Source organism: Crocuta crocuta, unplaced genomic scaffold (assembly GCF_008692635.1).
Source record: "Crocuta crocuta isolate KB4526 unplaced genomic scaffold, BGI_CrCroc_1.0 scaffold125, whole genome shotgun sequence".
NCBI lineage: Eukaryota > Metazoa > Chordata > Mammalia > Carnivora > Hyaenidae > Crocuta > Crocuta crocuta.
The window spans coordinates 5,770,874-5,788,611 of record NW_027531143.1 but is presented as its reverse complement, the minus strand read 5'-3'; the positions used below and the strand labels follow the sequence as shown (position 1 = coordinate 5,788,611).

Genomic DNA, 17,738 nt, shown 5'->3' with positions numbered 1-17,738 from the left:
TGAAAACCAAGAGATACTAGTTAGGCAGGAAGAAGAGACGACAATTTTAATGGGCTCATTTAAATAGGAAAACCATAGCATACCCAGAAGAAGTCATTTCTTTCCCTTGGCCTAGAATTGCAAGAGGGGAAAGCATTAACGAGTTCTAGCAACATTTAAAGCCTTCTTCTTCAGTATTGTTCCACATATCAGAACTGCTATAATTTAAAGATCATTGTACCAGAAGTCAGAAGCTATGTTTTCTCTTCCAATGCTAATGACCTTATGTGAGTCCCTTACCTTCTCTGGTCTTCTGAGTCTTCCTCCTGTGTACAAGAAAGGTAATAATTACTGCCATGGATTCCTTAAAGTGGTGATGGCATTCCTAGTGAGAAATAAAATCTCCTTGTGGAGAGTAAAGATGCATTTAACCAGCATATATTCTATTTAATCTCTTTCACTTCCAGGTCACAGTCCTTAGAGTCAGAAAGCCATAAGAAATCATTTAGTCATGTCATATCAGGCAAGAACCTACAGACCCATCATATCTGCATCATCCAAGTGGGTTTTATGAAAACACATAGCTTGAGTCCTCACTTTCAGAGTCTTCTAATTCAATTAGTCTTAAATCTCCCTAGATGATTCTGAATCTCAGGTTTGGTAACTATGGTCTCATCTAACAATGCCATTTAGAAGATAGAAACAAAAGCAAAAATAAAACTGGCTTTAATTGGAACAACTGAGTAAATTCTAGCCAACCAATCAATTCTCAGGAAGCACTAATCTATAACAAATAAATTAGACATTATATGGGCAATAAAATATCACTTAAAATGTTAAAAAATGAAAAAATATATGGTGTGTAGTAGGAATACAAATGTATTCTTTTGGCAATAAATCCCATGGAGTGTTTAGGACTGAAGAGAGGAAAATGTTAAAATTACCAAGTGGCATTAGTTACTACTTTGGACCTATAAGCTTTCTACTATGGAAAGTAGAAAGTCTTTATTGGAAAGATGACTTTTGGGTCTGCAAGCTGGGCCACTCTACTAGTGAGCTTCCCTTTCCTCAGTTACCCTCAACAGATTGTAATTGCCCCTCTAAATAAATGGGAAATAAACACTTTTAGAGGACTGACTTGAACGGACTGTCTGCGATGGCCTCATGTCTCTGCCCAGCTCTGCAGTTAGTAAAGCTATATAACTAATCTGGGGCAGAGCTGAGATTGTATCTCATGTCTTTATTTCCAAATCTAGCCTCATTTGAACACGCTGCACCATTCTACACTCACCTATCTTTAAAAATGCCTTAGCAAAGTTACTTCCAATTAACGAATGTCTAGAGCCTCACAGTAACAGATCCTAACTCTTCTTTTCATCAGCTGGCAGTAAAGCTGGCCATGTGAGTTCTATTCGCAGGGCAATGTACGTACACAGATAGAGCCCTGTGTTCAGGTTCTGTGTTCCAAAGAGTCATAGGTAGAACCAGAGGAGGGTCAGGAAAGAAGAAAAAGCAATGAAAATGCCATATTCTGGTGAAAAATATTAACAGAACATACCTTAAAAATGTTATATGTATATGTGTATATATTCAGGTGTGTCTATAGTCATATGTTTATGAATACATAGCTATACTTGGTCACTGCTGATCACTCATTTTTATAAAGTAAAACACAAGACAAGTGACCTGTTCCTTTAAACTCTTAAAATTATACGCAGACATATCTCATTTTAAGAAGTTTGATAAACAAAATTTAGCCTTTCAAACCATAAACCATAGATAATTATTTATATCAAGAAGATATTTTTAAAAATTAAACCCTCTTCTTAAATACCAGTTCTCTTACTGCATTGAATGTTTGTATTTTGTTCAAAAATTACTGGAGAGACTACAGGACACTAACCCAAGATAAAATATTACAAGACACTATGAACAGATTCACCCACAATCTGAAATGATATATGATTATGTGGTCAGTTTTCAAAAAAATTGGGGGGAGAAACCATTTTTCATAGACTTCATACATGGGAAAAGAAGTGTTCTGGGAAATATGTTCAGAAAATATCCCTGAGTTTTAAAGATTTTCAAAGCATTTTAGCACAAATAAGGCTCTGAAAAGGCCTGCAGCAAATAAACTGTTTAATTTCCCTCTACTGTTTACCCCTAAGCTTAATTTAACACAAGACTTATATACCCTCTATTTTACTATTTAGAACAGTGTAGATAAAAATAAAATTGAAAACAGATTTGATTTTATATCTTTTATAACAATACTATGTGGCCTTTAAACAGATCTGTAAGCTTTGTAAGGGCTGGCTGTACCCATTGTAGTCTTGTATTCCCTGTAGGACTTTATGGGGTGTTGGGCCTATAATAGGTGTCTAATTGATAATTTCTAAATAACTTACTGAGCAATCAGTATTTGGCATATGCTTCATACGGAAACAGAGGAATAATTATTTTTTTTAATGTTTCTTGTTTATTTTTGAGAGAGAGATAGAGGCAGAGACAGAGTATGAGCAGGGGAGGGGCAGACAGAGGGAGAGACAGAATCTGAAGCAGGCTCCAGACTCTGAGATGTCTATCATCACAGAGCCCCATGCGGGGTTCGAACTCACAAATATGGAGTTCCTGACCTAAGCTGAAGTTGGACAGTTACCTGCCTTGAGTCACCCAGGTGCCCAAGGAATGATTATTTTTGTCTTTCTGTTAACAACCTTATTTTTGTTGTCTTCAGAAATATTAAAATCAGGGTTCCTGATCATCACTATTTCCATTCATTGCCAGCAAGTCAGCTGGTTATAACTTGTTTTAAAAAAGGACAAAATATGCCAGATTTGTTTGCCCACCTTAAGGAAAATAGAAGATTGTGACTACTCAGCAGAGACTATATGCCAAGTATCAAGGCAGCAACCTACTGAATAGAAAGAGCTGAATTCCAACTCTGCCTGGCCTAGCTACTCCTGTCCCAAGAGGCTGAACTACATTGGTTTTATCTTTAGACTCATCTTCCCTCTGGCTTCAACCAGTCAGAGGCAAGAGGAAAGGAGGGCCTGGTGTTCATTCTTCTACCTTCCTCTTGTTCAGGTAACTGTGTTGGCTGCACCTTTTTACTGAAGGCCACATGGCCTATCTGGGGGCCCACTATTGGATTCCAGAAACTGCTTTCTCCCTTTTGTTCTTTCAGGTTGAGGGGTGGAAATAGTTCCCACTTTTACTAGTGCCAATACACAGCACAGTTCCTTGTTACCTTTCTTAAACTTTGCTTACCCAACTTTGTAAATAGCCCCTTTTATTAAACTCTCCAGTTACTCAGTTTGGTCTTGTGCCATCTCTATTTCCCCAGGAGCCTAACTGATAAGCTGGCTGTGCAGTGCCTTTGTAAGCTTAATTTCTTCTGGTCTCAGTTTCTTCACCTGTGAAATGGGGATAATGACATCTATCCTTTCTACCTCATAGAAAAGGGTAGGAAAATTTAATGTTAGTTTTGTTTCCCTTCCCAAATATTTTTATTTCTAGAGGGTGACCAGGAAACATTACATATAAACTTAAGTCTTGTTCTTGCTTCAGATAAGAGATATTCTGTGGAACAGAAAACCTGGACCCTGTGGTGGTCAAAAGCCAAGAAATACTCTCAGAGCCATCCACACTGTGTGTGCATGGAGAGCTTGCACACTACCTGTGAAGAGAAGGAAGGTCTGTACAGGAAAGATGCCTGGACTAGAGGTTTTGCAGTGAGTAACAGGAATTGGGACAACTCTGTGACCTTTCTTTTGTAACAAACATATTAAATCTCATCTTCTAGGGCATTTGGGAGCAAAACACCTAAGTAAGATAACAACGTATTATCACAGTGAGGTCAGTCACACTTCTTCAAGTATACAGTGTGGGTAAATACATTGCTGTTTGGAAACCTGATGGTTAAAAGTTGATTTGAAATAATAATAAAGCCATACATCCACATTCAATAAATATTTGTCAGATCTTCCCATATCCAGCCTTGTGCTTGTATCTTATTTCACATTGAAATATGATATTCATCTGTTTACGATAATGCAACTTGAAATAAGAGAAAACTATTAGAAGGAGATTTTCCTTTATAAGCTGATCCATGTTACTTATTGCACCAATGAAAATATTCAGGTGAAAAGAGCTTTCATATCCAATCCTTAGAATAGAGACCACATTTGTGATTTAATTTTCAAGACACCCTCCTCTCTCTCTTTTTGGTATGCAGTTTTCTCACATTGTAACAGTAAGTAGAAGGGTGGGGAAAGGTTGCTCTCAACCCCTTCTCCACTCCATGCAGTCTTTTGTATGTCTTTCTTTACAATGCTTGTGCAGAGCCAACGAGCATGCTAATACCAGAGAGAAGTGTCCTTGGTTGCAGTTGGATCAGTAACATTAGCCTTTGATAGGACCTTTCAGTGAAGGCCTCTTTCAAGTATTTATTTGTTTAATTGATTTCAACAAATTCACAAGTTAATCAGATCGATAATAAGAGAAAACTAGGAAGGGAAAAAGTCAGCAATACATGAGATCTACCCACCTATAATAAAAGTGAACTGCAATGAGTCAGATAAAGCAGACAGCATACACTTTACATTACACACACACACATACACACACACACACACACACACACCAATAAGCCAGTTTGAAATGTAGTAACTCTATACAGCTATTTTATTTAGGATAGTAAGAATTTACTCAGTTTTTACTATTATTATTCCAAGTTTATTCCATCATTTGTCTTTATGTTTTATTAAGTGGAGTGGGGAAAGCCATAAATAAGACATTATTTATGGCAAACCTGTTGTGTGTGGCTCAATAAACTGGACTAAAGTTTCTTAGTCTGGGTCCCAAACTCAGTGAAATTAGATGATTTATTGAGATCTTCAAACACAAACTTGTAATAGTATATAAATAGGTTGTGGTCAATAGCTATATTAATCATAAAAGTGTTGACTTGCTGCAAGTATTAAATAAATTTAACTTTTATAGGCAGTCTCACACAGCACTATCCATCAGGGATAAAGCACATTCCCTGTTACTTTAGCTTCAGTCTGAGCCAAAAAACATGGCATAGACTGGCACGAATGCAAACTTTGACTGAAATTAAGCAACTTAATGCACATCTAACTAGAAGTATCTAATAGAATGCTAAAGAGACAGGATTTCTGTGTTTCAAGGATCCCCATCTACAGAACTGTAACTACTGTTATTTCCTTCTCACAGAACAAAGAGAACTTTTTTGGTTACATTAAAGGAGTTGAGATTTCTTGAAGCAAATTGCAGACAAGATGTCTGAATGATCTTTCCTGTTTTCTTCATCAACATAAGAAAATGGAAAAGTTTAAAGTTTCCAACCATGACTACATAATCTGTAAACTCCTACACGTTTTCTTTCCTCTGTTCTCTAGAAGACAGGTGTATTCGGCTTTGTATATTTTCCTGAACTTTCTCAGTCATCCTCATCAGGGATGAGGCAGAAAGGTGGCAGAATGCAGAGAATGTCTTTTGGGCTTTTGAGAAGACCTATCATATCCAAATATCCAATACAAAGCCAAAATCACCAAGCCTCAAGTAATTAATAAGATCAACCATAGAAACTGATATATCACATATAAAACCCTCATCTCTTCAGAGTCCAGTAGGCTAGCCAGTTGATACATGCGAGCTGTAATGAGAAAGAAAGTAAAGGAGACAAAACTTTACTGCATGTGGGCAACAGCTTCCTGAGCATGAGACCAAAAGTTCTTTAATTCTTAAACTGGGCATGATGGTATTTTCCTTGCCAACCTCTCAAAGTTATAGTAAAATTCTGAGAAGATAATTTTGCAGTAAACGTACTTTGTACACTATAGAGCACTTAGAAAATGTCTCTCCTTTTTCTCCTCAAAAGTTCAAAGTGACAGCTGGAGAGCTGACAATGACCAGAATTGGTAAAAGACGGAGATTAAGTGAAAGCAGGTGAGAAGGAGGCCCCTTTGGTCACTTACTCTACACTCCCATTCTTATATCTCCTCAAGAAGGATAGAAATAACCTGACTGGTCTGATTCCAGGACATGTGCGGCCACAGTTATTCATGTGAGAGTTCAGAGTTCATTGAAAGGGCACGCACGATGTGGCTTGTTCTTCTTTTGGCTTCTAAAGCCTAGAGCATGAGAGGGTGGTCCTAGCCATCTTGTACCTCTCCTCCTTGCATCTTAAGTATTGATTCCCTCTTCTTCTCAGTCTCCTAAGATTCCATAATGCCAATTAGAATATGCAAATATTGCAAAATTTAGGATAGTATTTAGAGTATCCTAAGGAGCTGAGGATGAAACTTTGTAGTGGGGTTGGGCACAAGCCCAGATGACAAAAAAGTGATTATGTGGTTCTTATGCCATTGTCATCTCCACAAATTCCTCTATTAAGTGCATCTTCAGAGAAATAATTACGGTCTGTGGTGAGATTCAGGCACTACCCTTTGTCTGGTCATATTATCAAAACCTTGTCTTGATTTATTACACATATCACTAGAATTCCCTGGACCATTATTTATTCAGTCAGTCAACAAAGTATTATGCTTGGCATAAGAGATAGAGGTTGGCAAGGCAGATGAAGATCCTGCTCTTGTGGAAAATGTATTCTATGGAGAAGGGGTATCGCAATATGTTGCATAGATACGGCAAGAGAGAGAGTGGGGAGAGAGGACAGAGAGAGGGGAGTTATATGACTACTTTATATTGGTTAAATAGGAAAATTCTTTCTACAGAGGTCATATTAAGCTCAAGGGGTGGGTGTAGGAAAAAGGAAAGAGCCTAGGAGGCCAGTAGGTGAAGCCAGTGAAGATGGCTGAGAAGGATAACTATGAGATGGGCTACAAACCATGAGAGGGGGTGTCACTGGGTTGCAGAGCTTTCCTACTTAGGAAGAAGATTTATCCTTGTCATCAAACAACGCCAACTGTTGATGACTATTAAAGGGAAAGAGTTTCAGAAGTTTTATGCCAAAACCATTGGGGAAAGAATCCTATTTCATAGCTTTTGCACCTTTTCTATGTTAGTGAAATGACATCGTTTGACATTCTGAAGAGGTTGTGACTGTTCATGCCATAAGAACGAATGCAGGGTTTCATGCAGAACTGGAGGACTTTGAAATGAACTTGAGTTCTTTACCTACATTCCCCAGCATGAAGTACATCTCACCTGGGACTGCTGGGCTAGCTTGAAATGCTGCTAATTCAAGTGTTTAATGATCAGGTTAGTAATGGCTTTAAAAATCATATTGTGGTATCTCAATCCATATCAATTCTAATAAAGCTAACTCAGACGTTTCAAAAGTAAGCCCAGACTTATTTTTGATGCAGCAGAATGTCTGCAGGCCATAATGTGGTTCTACTAAAGATGACAGGTGGGAAGAAACAAATTTACACAGGAAATTTTGGAACAATGAGAGATGAGGCTAAGAAGTATTGATTTGAGATTTTTGTATAGTTTAGAGGTCAAATGGAAACCAGATGGCCAAGAGAATTGCAAAATATTTGCTTTACAATCTGATAGTAGTGAGGGGAATAATGTGTGTGCAGAGCCAACATCCCAGCCATCCTTAGCTTGGGTGTACATCCCAGAGGATTTCTCACACTGATCCCAAAGGTAGCTTGTGTGAGATTGTTCTCAGCGGTTTTTATAAAAGAGACTTTGCGGCAGACTAAAAAGATGGGAATAGATACAGGAATGGATAACTAAAATGTGGTGGATGGATACTGGAGATTATGATGTCACAGTCAAAAATAAACACATACGTGCACATGTAGCAAAATGCACAGAACTTACAAATACAGTATAGAGTGAAAAAAGCAGAAGAAACAAATAAATTTGTAGCTCAACATGATTTATATTTTAAAATACACTAATATGACTGGTCCTATTTTATAAGAATAGGTTCATATCAAAAGACCAAAATCAAATATATTAGTGCGGGCGTAAACAGGAAAGGATAAAGGGTCAAAATGGGGAGGGGAGGTGGAGGGTAAAAACAGAATAACTCAAATCAAATGAAAAGAGAGGGAGGCACCTGGGTGGCTCAGTCGGTTGAACGTCCAACTTCGGCTCAGGTCATGATCTCACAGTTCGTGGGTTCGAGCCCCACATCGTGCTTTGTGCTGACAGCTAGCTCTGAGCCTGGAGCCTGCTTCACATTCTGGTATTCTGTGTCTCCCTCTCTCTCTCTGACCCTCCTCCAGGGCTCACGCTGTCTCTCTCTCTCTCTCTCTCTCTCTCTCTCTCTCTCTCTCGCTCTCAGAAATAAATAAATAAATAAATAAATAAATAAATAAATAAATAAATAAATAACATGAAAAAATTAAAAAAAAGAGGGCTTACATTGGTAATGTGCTATGAAATGAAGAGTGTACATTTAGAAAAACAACAACAAAACACTCCTTTTATTTACTCCTCCAAATTCCTCTCAGCAGGAAGCAAACACAAATCCTACTGTGTGAAATAAAAGAAAATAACATCCTATGTCGTCTTCAGGTAACACAGCCAGATGTGGCTAGAGTGTGCTTTCACCTAATGGTCCACACACATGAGGCTCAAGCAGCCGCTGAATTTGCTGGTGGGGCTAGGTGTCTGGTAAAAGATGCAAGGATAGAACCCTGGAGGAGTAGGTGAGTGCTAACATTTGTTTAGTGACCCTCCATTTAGAAAGAGTAACTCATATCCACACATCAGTAGTCTTGAGTTGTGAATATTATAAAGAAAATGGAGACTATCAAAACCACGCCACATGCAACAGAAAGGGAAGGGAAAAAAATGTGCTCTACCCACTTCCCCTCCCTGTTAGCTCTCTCAGTGCCTACAGATGTTTTCCTTCTGACTCTCATCTTTGCTTCCCTCAGTGACCCTTCCCCTCATACTGATTTTGTTTTTAACTTTCCTTGACTCTCAGTCCTGGCCTCCTGACTTCCTTGTAACTAACACCATATCCCTGTCGGCCTGGCATCCACTTGAAGATTATTGCTTTGCACTGGCATCTGAGAACTTCCTCTGCTCGTGACCCTGACAGCCACCACTCAGTGTTGTGTATTTGGAAAAGGGAGGAAGGGCAGAGGCTCCTACACAGAAACATCTGTGTTGGTGCCCATTTTCTCAGATACACTAGGGATATTTTTCTTCATTCAATGCTGGCTGTTAGGATGGTCTAATGTTGCTTTTTAAATGAAAACCACCTTTAGATTTGGGGAAAATCACATTCATATTTATAAAGGCTTCCTATGTGAGATCTGAATGTTTATGCCCAAGTTCCCAAGAAGTCATAACCCAAGAAGTAGACAAAAAACTACATAGATTGGTACTTAGGGCAGTAAGCTAATAGGGATCCTTATATAATTCAGCACTGAGCTTCCCTCCTCATATAACCAACGGGAGGGGGATAGGATTCTCTTTGGATTGAATATCTGTTTCCTGATCTGATAACTGGCACCTGCTCCAAATTTGGATGAGAATGCTACGTGCACACCAGCATCTGGCGTCCCAAGCCAAAGTGAGCTTAGAAGACTCCATATGTGATCAGAAATGGGGGGAAATTCTGGCTGAGGTTTTCATTAGGCAAATGAAAGCTTTAGGGTTTCACTTCACTTCAAAGACAAGATCCTCCAAGCAGTACATCCTGTTGGGCTGGTAGTGATGATATTATATTAATAGCCATGAGGTGCCCAAGACGAAGAGTGGAATACAAGCCATCTACTTCCCAGCCATAAAACGTAAGGAGATGGGCGATGCCAGTGGTTTTTTTTTTTTCAAATTGAAGAGATGATTCAAATATTCCTAAAGTCCTCAGAAAGTTTCTCCCAAATTAGATTTTCCACTTTGAGACGGCAGGAGTCTTGCAAATATTTCAATAACCAGAACTATCTCAGCTGCGTCATAAACAGGAGCAACAGTCAACTCAATTGTTATTGGCAGCCACTGTGAAACAATTCTCTGACTTTTCATTTTATCCTGTCAACTAGTGCTATCTCTGTTCATTAAAACAGATTGATATAACTGAGAATGTCTCATCTACTAAGTGCTTGCTCTGTGCCAGATATGTTGTTAGATAAATTAGCATGTCTGTGATTTTTGCCATTTGTGTATTTTGCTTTCAGATCCTTTCTCGGACTTTCTGCCACTGTGCAGTTTCAGTGGAAACTGCATCTCCGAGGCTTCTGTTTCCTCTGGCTTCCATGTAGGTGTGGCCAAGGCGAGGCATTGCCACAAGGCTACTGTCCTTTCCTTGGCATTTCTGTAAGCATCTGCACCTCCCCCCTTGTCCCAGGTTTCCTAAGACAGCTTCTTCTGGGGGCCACAAATACTGCTGAGCAAGTCCTGCCTGGTTCTGCTTTTTACCAAGTTATCCTCTACCCAAAGCTCCAGTGAAGCCACTTTGTCCCTTTGTTTTTCCAGGAATAAAGGTGGTTGCAGCTACATCCTTTGCCTAATCTCTAGGTTGCTTCCCATTTCCTGTATTAGCTTCTCAGCTATCCTAGTGCCTGGGTAACCAGTGTCATGCTTTATTTTCTTTCTGTTTGAAATATCCCCAGTTGTGTCTGTTTTCCTGATTGGATATTGGCTGATATAATAAATGTATACACTATCTTAATTAACCCAAACTACAAAATCATGAGAAAGGCGTCATTACCCTACAGCATAATCATGCAGGATGCAAAGGCTCTTTGAAATTAAAAATGTGTGTGTGTCTGTGCATGCACATGTGTAGATATGCAGGCATGCACGCGAGTGTGTGTGCTAATGGTCACAAAGACAGGAAATAGGAGATCTCAGCTGTGAACTATGTACTTGGAGACTATGTTCTTTCCCTGACACTACATTGCCACCCTTTCCTTCCTGTAATCTGTCATATTAAAGAATATTATTGAATCTACATGTCCTGTCTCGTAGAAAATCCTACTTAGTGGAAAGAACTCTCAGTGAAAAGCAAACGATCCATCATCCCGGTGTGTCTAACGTCCTTCCTCTGCCACCAAAGTAAAAGTGCCCTAACTCCCTAACTCCTACTCAGGATCAATTCATTCCTTGAGTCCTCAGCCCTGTCCCCTTGGTCATCCTCAGAGTATTGCCCCTTCTGTTTATCTCCCACTTCTACTGCAATTTCAACCTTTTTATTTCCCCTCAATCCTTCCCAACACATGCACACAAAACTCTCCCCATTAACCAAACACCTTCAGTATATCCGTCATCCCACACTCTTCCCTTTACATCCCCAGACTTCTCACCTCCCATTCACTTCCTTATCTCAGGTCATCTGGCTTCTGCCTGTCTCACTCTACTTCTTTCATTTTGGATGGGGATGATCTCCTGATTGACAAATCCCCTAATTTCCAGATGTCAAAGCATATCTCAGCTGCATTAGGCATTGTTGCTGTCTCACTGCTGTGACCTTATCACCACTCTCCTCCACTAGTTCCCCTCTTACATTCAGATGATTTGCTCCTGTCTCCTCATAGGCTGTTTCTTTACCTGCTTCTTAAATGCTGGCCTGCATTAGGTTTCTGTCCTTAGCACACTACTATTATTGGACATCCTCCACTAAAAATCTCATCCATTTCTCAAGCTCTCAAATACCACTTACATGTTAAAATTCCCAAATGTGTATTTGCAGCACAATCTATCCAGATGTTTAGAGTCGTTATCATAAAGCCTGCCAACCATCTTTAAGCACAACATGTCCAGAACTGAACTCATCATTGTAACCTTCAGAATTGGCTTTGTCACATGTAATCTATATTTTATCTTCTTCTCTGCATCTGAATCACTCAGACCTGGAACCTGAGAGTTTTCCATGGTTCTTCTCTCTCCCCTACCCAACAGTTTTGGCCAGATTAACCTCCTATGCATCCTTCATCTGGTTCCTGCTTAAATCTTAAGCCTCAGCCATATCACTAAGCCCCTCCTCCTTCTGTGTGTCCCAGCATCCTGAATCTTCCATGCATGTGCTGCACTTCCTCTCACTGCCCATGTCATCTCCTCTTTCAGGACAGCTAGTCCCTCTCTTATTACTTTTACCCATTCTTTAGATTACACTTCCATTCTGATTTCTTCAAAGAATCCTTTGTCATCCTACCATCTCATTACATTTAGAACCATGCTCCTTTCCACCAGAATATTTTGCCAGGTTGTAATTTTACATAAGACTATTTGACCATACTTCCCCTCTACCAATTAGTAAGCTCCTTAAGGGCAGGAACTCTGCATGAAATCCCGAGTATATAGTAAATCCCGAATATATAATCTGCCATCTGTAATTTGGTTTTAACATAAATGGGTGAATAAATTCAAAGCCACTGAAGACAGAACTTTTACAAGAATCTGCAAAAAGTTTGATGAATCTTAGAACATGAAAACTTTTGCAATTCCTTGTTTTCTCATGATTGCTTTGAGGATCTTCCTATATATTTTTAAATCTGAGAATTTATGTAGTTTCAGAAATATTAAGTTTGTGCCCTAGTATGAAGCTTGTGTGTGTGTGTGTGTGTGTGTGTGTGTGTGTGTAATACAGCAGGTTGTAGCCATGTGGTCTTTAATCTCTTGTATCATGCAATGTGGGGAGCATTGCTTCTTTTCCTTCACCCATAGTTTTTTGGGTCTCATTCAGAATATATCTTCCTTTCTTTTCTCACTATTGGTGTCACCAATGCTTAAGATATGCTGAGGGGAAAGCAAAAAAGTATTAACAGAAACATTTTCAGAATTAAAATAGATACTGATACTTTCAAGCAAGTGTGTTTTTAATTTCTACATCTGAAATTTCACATACTGAGATTCATGGACAAATGTATAAATCAAAGGAGTAACCAGCCATTGTAGGAAGGAAGTTATATTTCTATTGCGATGGCTATTTCAAACTGTGTATCACTCATCACTTCATGGATTTTTGTAGAAAACTAAAAGCGGCATAACATTTCAAACATAACCCAGTACCTGGCACTGTCAGAGAAGCTACAGATGCCAACTTCAAGGAGATTATGATTTGTCAAATTCATTGTTTTATATAAACTTTCAGACATTTGGCAAAACTGAATGTGTTTGAATATGGGATGCAAAAGAGAAAAATCATTGTCAAAGGAAAAACATTGGAACTTGAGCAGAAAAAGGTTCTATCCCCAAAGAAATCTCTGCCCGTGGTTCTGAGGTTTATAGTTAAAACCACAATCAAGGACTGAAATGGGACTAGATTTGGTCCTAGCCCTTCCATTGACAGTTTTCGTATTTGAATGACTTTCATCATGCAGTAGTGATGTTAATTCATTTTTCTTTTTTAATGTTTACTTATTTTTGAGAGAGAGAGAGACACACACACACACACAGAGTGTGAGCGAGGGAGAGACAAAGAGAGACAGGGAGACACAGAACCAGAAACAGGTTCCAGGCTCTGAGCTGTCAGCACAGAGCCTGACATGGGCTCGAACTCACAAATCACGAGATCATAACCTGGGCAGAAGTTGGACACTTAACCAAGTGAGCCACACAGGCATCCCAATTCACTTTTCATTATATCTATTTTATCTATGATACCAAGACCTGCAAAGTGTGGTTATGAACAAGGCTTTCTATGTGCTGTGATCTCCACAGAAAATATTTTATCATGTAATTGCCTATCTCTCCACAAAGAAAAACTATTAAAAAGGACCTAGTGAATGTTCTTACTTTTTTTTTTTCCTTCTTCCTTTTGGCCTGTATTTATTGCTCTTAAAAACAAAAACAAAACAAAACAAAAACCCACAAAGAAAAAGATTTTCCATGATCTTAAATGATATACATTCATGCAGTTATATACCTCTACACACACATTTCTGTGCCTTTGTGTACACATATACATGAGACAACTTCTTAACTTGTTTTAGTAATAACATAACTCCTTATGAGATTTTCCTGTTGTTACATAAAAATAATGCTTTGAAATCAAGCTCAGGAAGGAGTAACAGTCCAAAAAAGGGCTGGGAGAGAAGGAAGTTATATTGTCAGGGCAGGAGCCAACATAGGAAAAAAGGTTTCTAGCCTCTCCCTCTCCTCCTGGGAGATACAGATAAAGGAGGAGTAGCCTGTGATCCAGAGGGAAGGACACTGAGTCAGATTCCTTAGGTGATTAAAAGATACAAAGTACAAAAAAAAGTAAGGTATTGGCTGAGAATCAAGATAGATTATAAAAGATTGCACATAGAAAGGAGAGTCTGCTAGCAAAGATGTGGGAGTTTCCCACNCTTGAAAAGGAGCCAAAGAAAAACTGGAATAGAAATGCTTTTATCTAAAAAGAAAGAAATGAGTACATGTAATTTCTGGGTCATCAGAATAGCTCTGCAGCCAATCCCAACTCCACCCTCACAGAGAAAAATTGGGCTAATGACCTTGAATGTCTCTTTTTATCTGGTAAAGACGGAAAAAGCCTCAGCTGGAACAGAGAGAGACAGGGGATCCCCCCACCAAGTGCAGCTTCACCTTGGGAGTGGTCTGGCGTGTGCGGGGGATTCGCTCTCCCTTTCAGTAGTTCTGTACATTCGGGACTGCAAGATGTTATCATAGATTCTGAAGGTGCAGGAGGAAGTCAGCCCACCTCCCAGACCTGGTTGTTCTCACCTATAATACAAATTAAGGAAACCTCGCTTACTCAGAGGCTCTTCCAGCTGTTTTAGCATATCGGAAACATCTTTTCTAAATCCCAAAGGCCGAGGTTTAAAATAGTAATTCTGACCCCAAATTCCTTTCTGTTGGTGTCAAACTCAGCACTTTTATGAACAACTCCAGAAAATCTCCTCGGTAGGGCTGAACGCCATGTGTCCAAGAGGTTAAATGGGAGACAGAGTGTGAATTAGTTAGAGTTATTTTATAAACAAACACCAACTAGGCTTGAACTCTGTGCTGATTTGGAGGTGACTTAAGTCCAATTTCCTGCTCCTTCACAGTCTTTCCTTTCAGGGCCAAAGGCATTAAGTGCTGCAAAGACAGCCCCTGCTGAGAGCCCCTCTCCTCTCCTCCTTGGGATCCTGACAGGAAGGAGCTGCCTTTTGTCACAGTTTGACTGACTGGTGAGTGACAGTGAAATGCTCCATCTTGTTCAGCCTGAAGGACAGTGGCACTAATCCTAAAGGACAAAAAGAGTTAAAAAAAAAAAAAAAAAAGAAGGAAATGGCTTGGAGGAAAACTGGCGAGGATCTCACTCAATGAGAGAACTGAAAGTATCTTCTGAATGGCAGCTAGTAAGAGGCCTATCAATCAATCCAAAGGTCTCCATACACCTGTCTACTATTCTGATCAGTGAGACTCTACCAAACCTATTATGATGCAAAGTTGTGGCTCAAAACCACACATCTCCACAGAGCTCTTTCCCTGCCCTATGGAAGCCCAGGTCAATTGAGGGCCAGTGCCCACACCGGAATGCTTCCAAGAGCACCTGAGAGCTCAGAGCAGACCTTTTCCTTGTCTACCTTTCTGTAGCAGACCGCCTACTGTGGCGGCTGTGGTCTCTGCTCTCCTCGCTCTCTGTCTTAGCCATCTGCCTGGTCTCTTGCTGTCCTCCTCTGTAGAAGCTGCACAGCTCAGCGAGGAACAGCTCTTAGTGTGCCCATCACAGCACTGGGAGAAAAAGAATACTGAGATACTTGCCTGAGAAGCAAAAGAAGTGCCGTATTCACTTTTGTAAATTCTGATTTTACAAAAGGAAACTTCCCAAAACTAAAAGATAGATGAAAACCACTATCTGAAAGCTGTCTTTAAACTGATAGTACAGATTTTCTCCACTAAAGTGAAAACCATGTAAGATTATGACAGAAGTGCCCTCCCAACTGTCTGTCGATTGGTTTTCAGACAACAGTCTGGTATTAGTTCACCGTTTAGATATGCAGAGAACTTCTTAGATATTATATACTAATGTCTTCCAACCAAGATGAAAATATCTAACCATGCAGCACTCTGTGTGATTGCTATTACTTATTCCAGAATTACTGTTTTATTTGATAATTATGTAATGGGATAAGATATACAAAGACAGTGGTCCTGATGTGTAAATAGGCAGATCCTTCTGGTAATTATATCTGTTTATCAGAGACCTGCTGTTTTATTGATATTTATTCTTTGTAATAGGGTCAATATATCTTGCTCTGTGTTCAGAAATGAGAGCATCCAAATGCCACTCACCTGTGACACCATTTTGATGTGAATCATATTTACTGTTAATTGAATTACAAAGTTTACACATTTAGAAAATATATGCTCAATAATACATGAGTCTTAAGTGTCAGAAGGTCTATTAAATGCTTGGTCACTTTCAGTAAGTGCCTTATCAATTAGGTATTTAATTATTGTTATATATCAAGATATGCTACTTGAGTGAGTACTCATGGAAAGATGAGAGTTCTTTTTTTTAATGTTTATTTATTCATTTTGGGGAGAGGGGCAGAGAGAGAGGGAGAGGGAGAGAGAGAGAATCCCAAGCAGGCTCCCTGCTGTCAGCACAGAGCCTCATAAGGGGCTGGGCTCCATCTCAGGAATGGAACCTGGAGATCATGACCCAAACTGAAATCAAAGGGTCAAATGCTTAACCAACAGCCATCCAGACACCCAGAGAGATGAGAGTTCTGATGAAATGTAGGTTGTTCACGTTTATAAAAAGGAAATCTTGTGATGACTGCTTCTTGAACATATATTTTAAATGTCTGGTGTGTATATGTGAGAGGGAGAGCTCAAATTTTAATGGAACAGCTTTGTTTTGCTCCTCTGGGAAATAAAGAAGGATAAATGCTACAGAGTTTATACTAGATGCTAAATAAACATCTGTTGATCAGTGAAATCAATGACTAAACAAAGCAAGGAAACAATTTAAACATAGTTATGTCATAACTGTGACTCAAATAGTCTGTGGATTGAGTATTATGGTCTCTTGCACAATTTAAAATCCAGATAACATTAAGGTGATTTTTGTCTTTAGTTATTTTCTCCTTAAAACTGACTTTTCTCAGCTTTAATTTTTTCAGGGAAAAAAGAATAAATAAAATAAAACAGAAAGACTTTCATTATCTTATGAGAACAGGATGATCAGTAGAATCATAAGTTCTTAGCCTATCCAAATCATGTATTGGAGATGCTTCAGAAATTTAGACAATATTTTAGTCCACGTCTCCAGGTTTCTCATGTCTAATTAATTGGGATCAGAAACAGAGACAACCAAAAAAATACTAATGCTTTCAAAAGTTCATTTGAATCAATAATTTTGTTTTTTTTTAAACACTTCTTTTTTTTTTTTTAATATTTTTATTTATTTCTAGGAGAGAGAGAGAGAGAGACAGCGCGAGCAGGGGAGGGTCAGAGAGAGGGAGACACAGACTCTGAAATAGGCTCCAGGCTCTGAGCTGGCAGTCAGCACAGAGCCCGACACGGGGCTCAAACCCACAAACTGCGAGATCATGACCTAAGCGAAAGTCGGACGCTTAACCGACTAAGCCACCCAGGCGCCCCTGAATCAATAATTTTGATTGAGTTATGGTTGCTTAAAATTATAACCCAAGGATTATTATAGTATCTTCTTCTGGAATTTATTCTTAAGTATAAATGTGCAAATTAAAACCCCAGCTACATAGTACCATTTTTACATTACAAAGATGTTTGGTTAGAAGATAAAGTCAGCATGGCGCAGATGAGTCAAGAGACCTGAATTTTAGCTTCAAGTCTGTCCCACTAACTATGCCTCTTGAGCAAATAACTGAATCTTTTTTTGCCTG

At 39.1% G+C, this 17,738-nt stretch overlaps 1 long non-coding RNA gene across 1 annotated transcript in view; it reads right to left on the bottom strand.

Annotated features, from left to right (window-relative positions):
• LOC144237420 (uncharacterized) overlaps window positions 1–17,738 on the bottom strand; it is a 510,168-nt gene that overhangs the window by 94,054 nt on the left and 398,376 nt on the right. The window contains exon 5 of the long non-coding RNA XR_013336849.1: window positions 280–305. This is a non-coding gene — a long non-coding RNA (uncharacterized LOC144237420). The remainder of the gene's footprint in view (window positions 1–279; window positions 306–17,738) is intronic.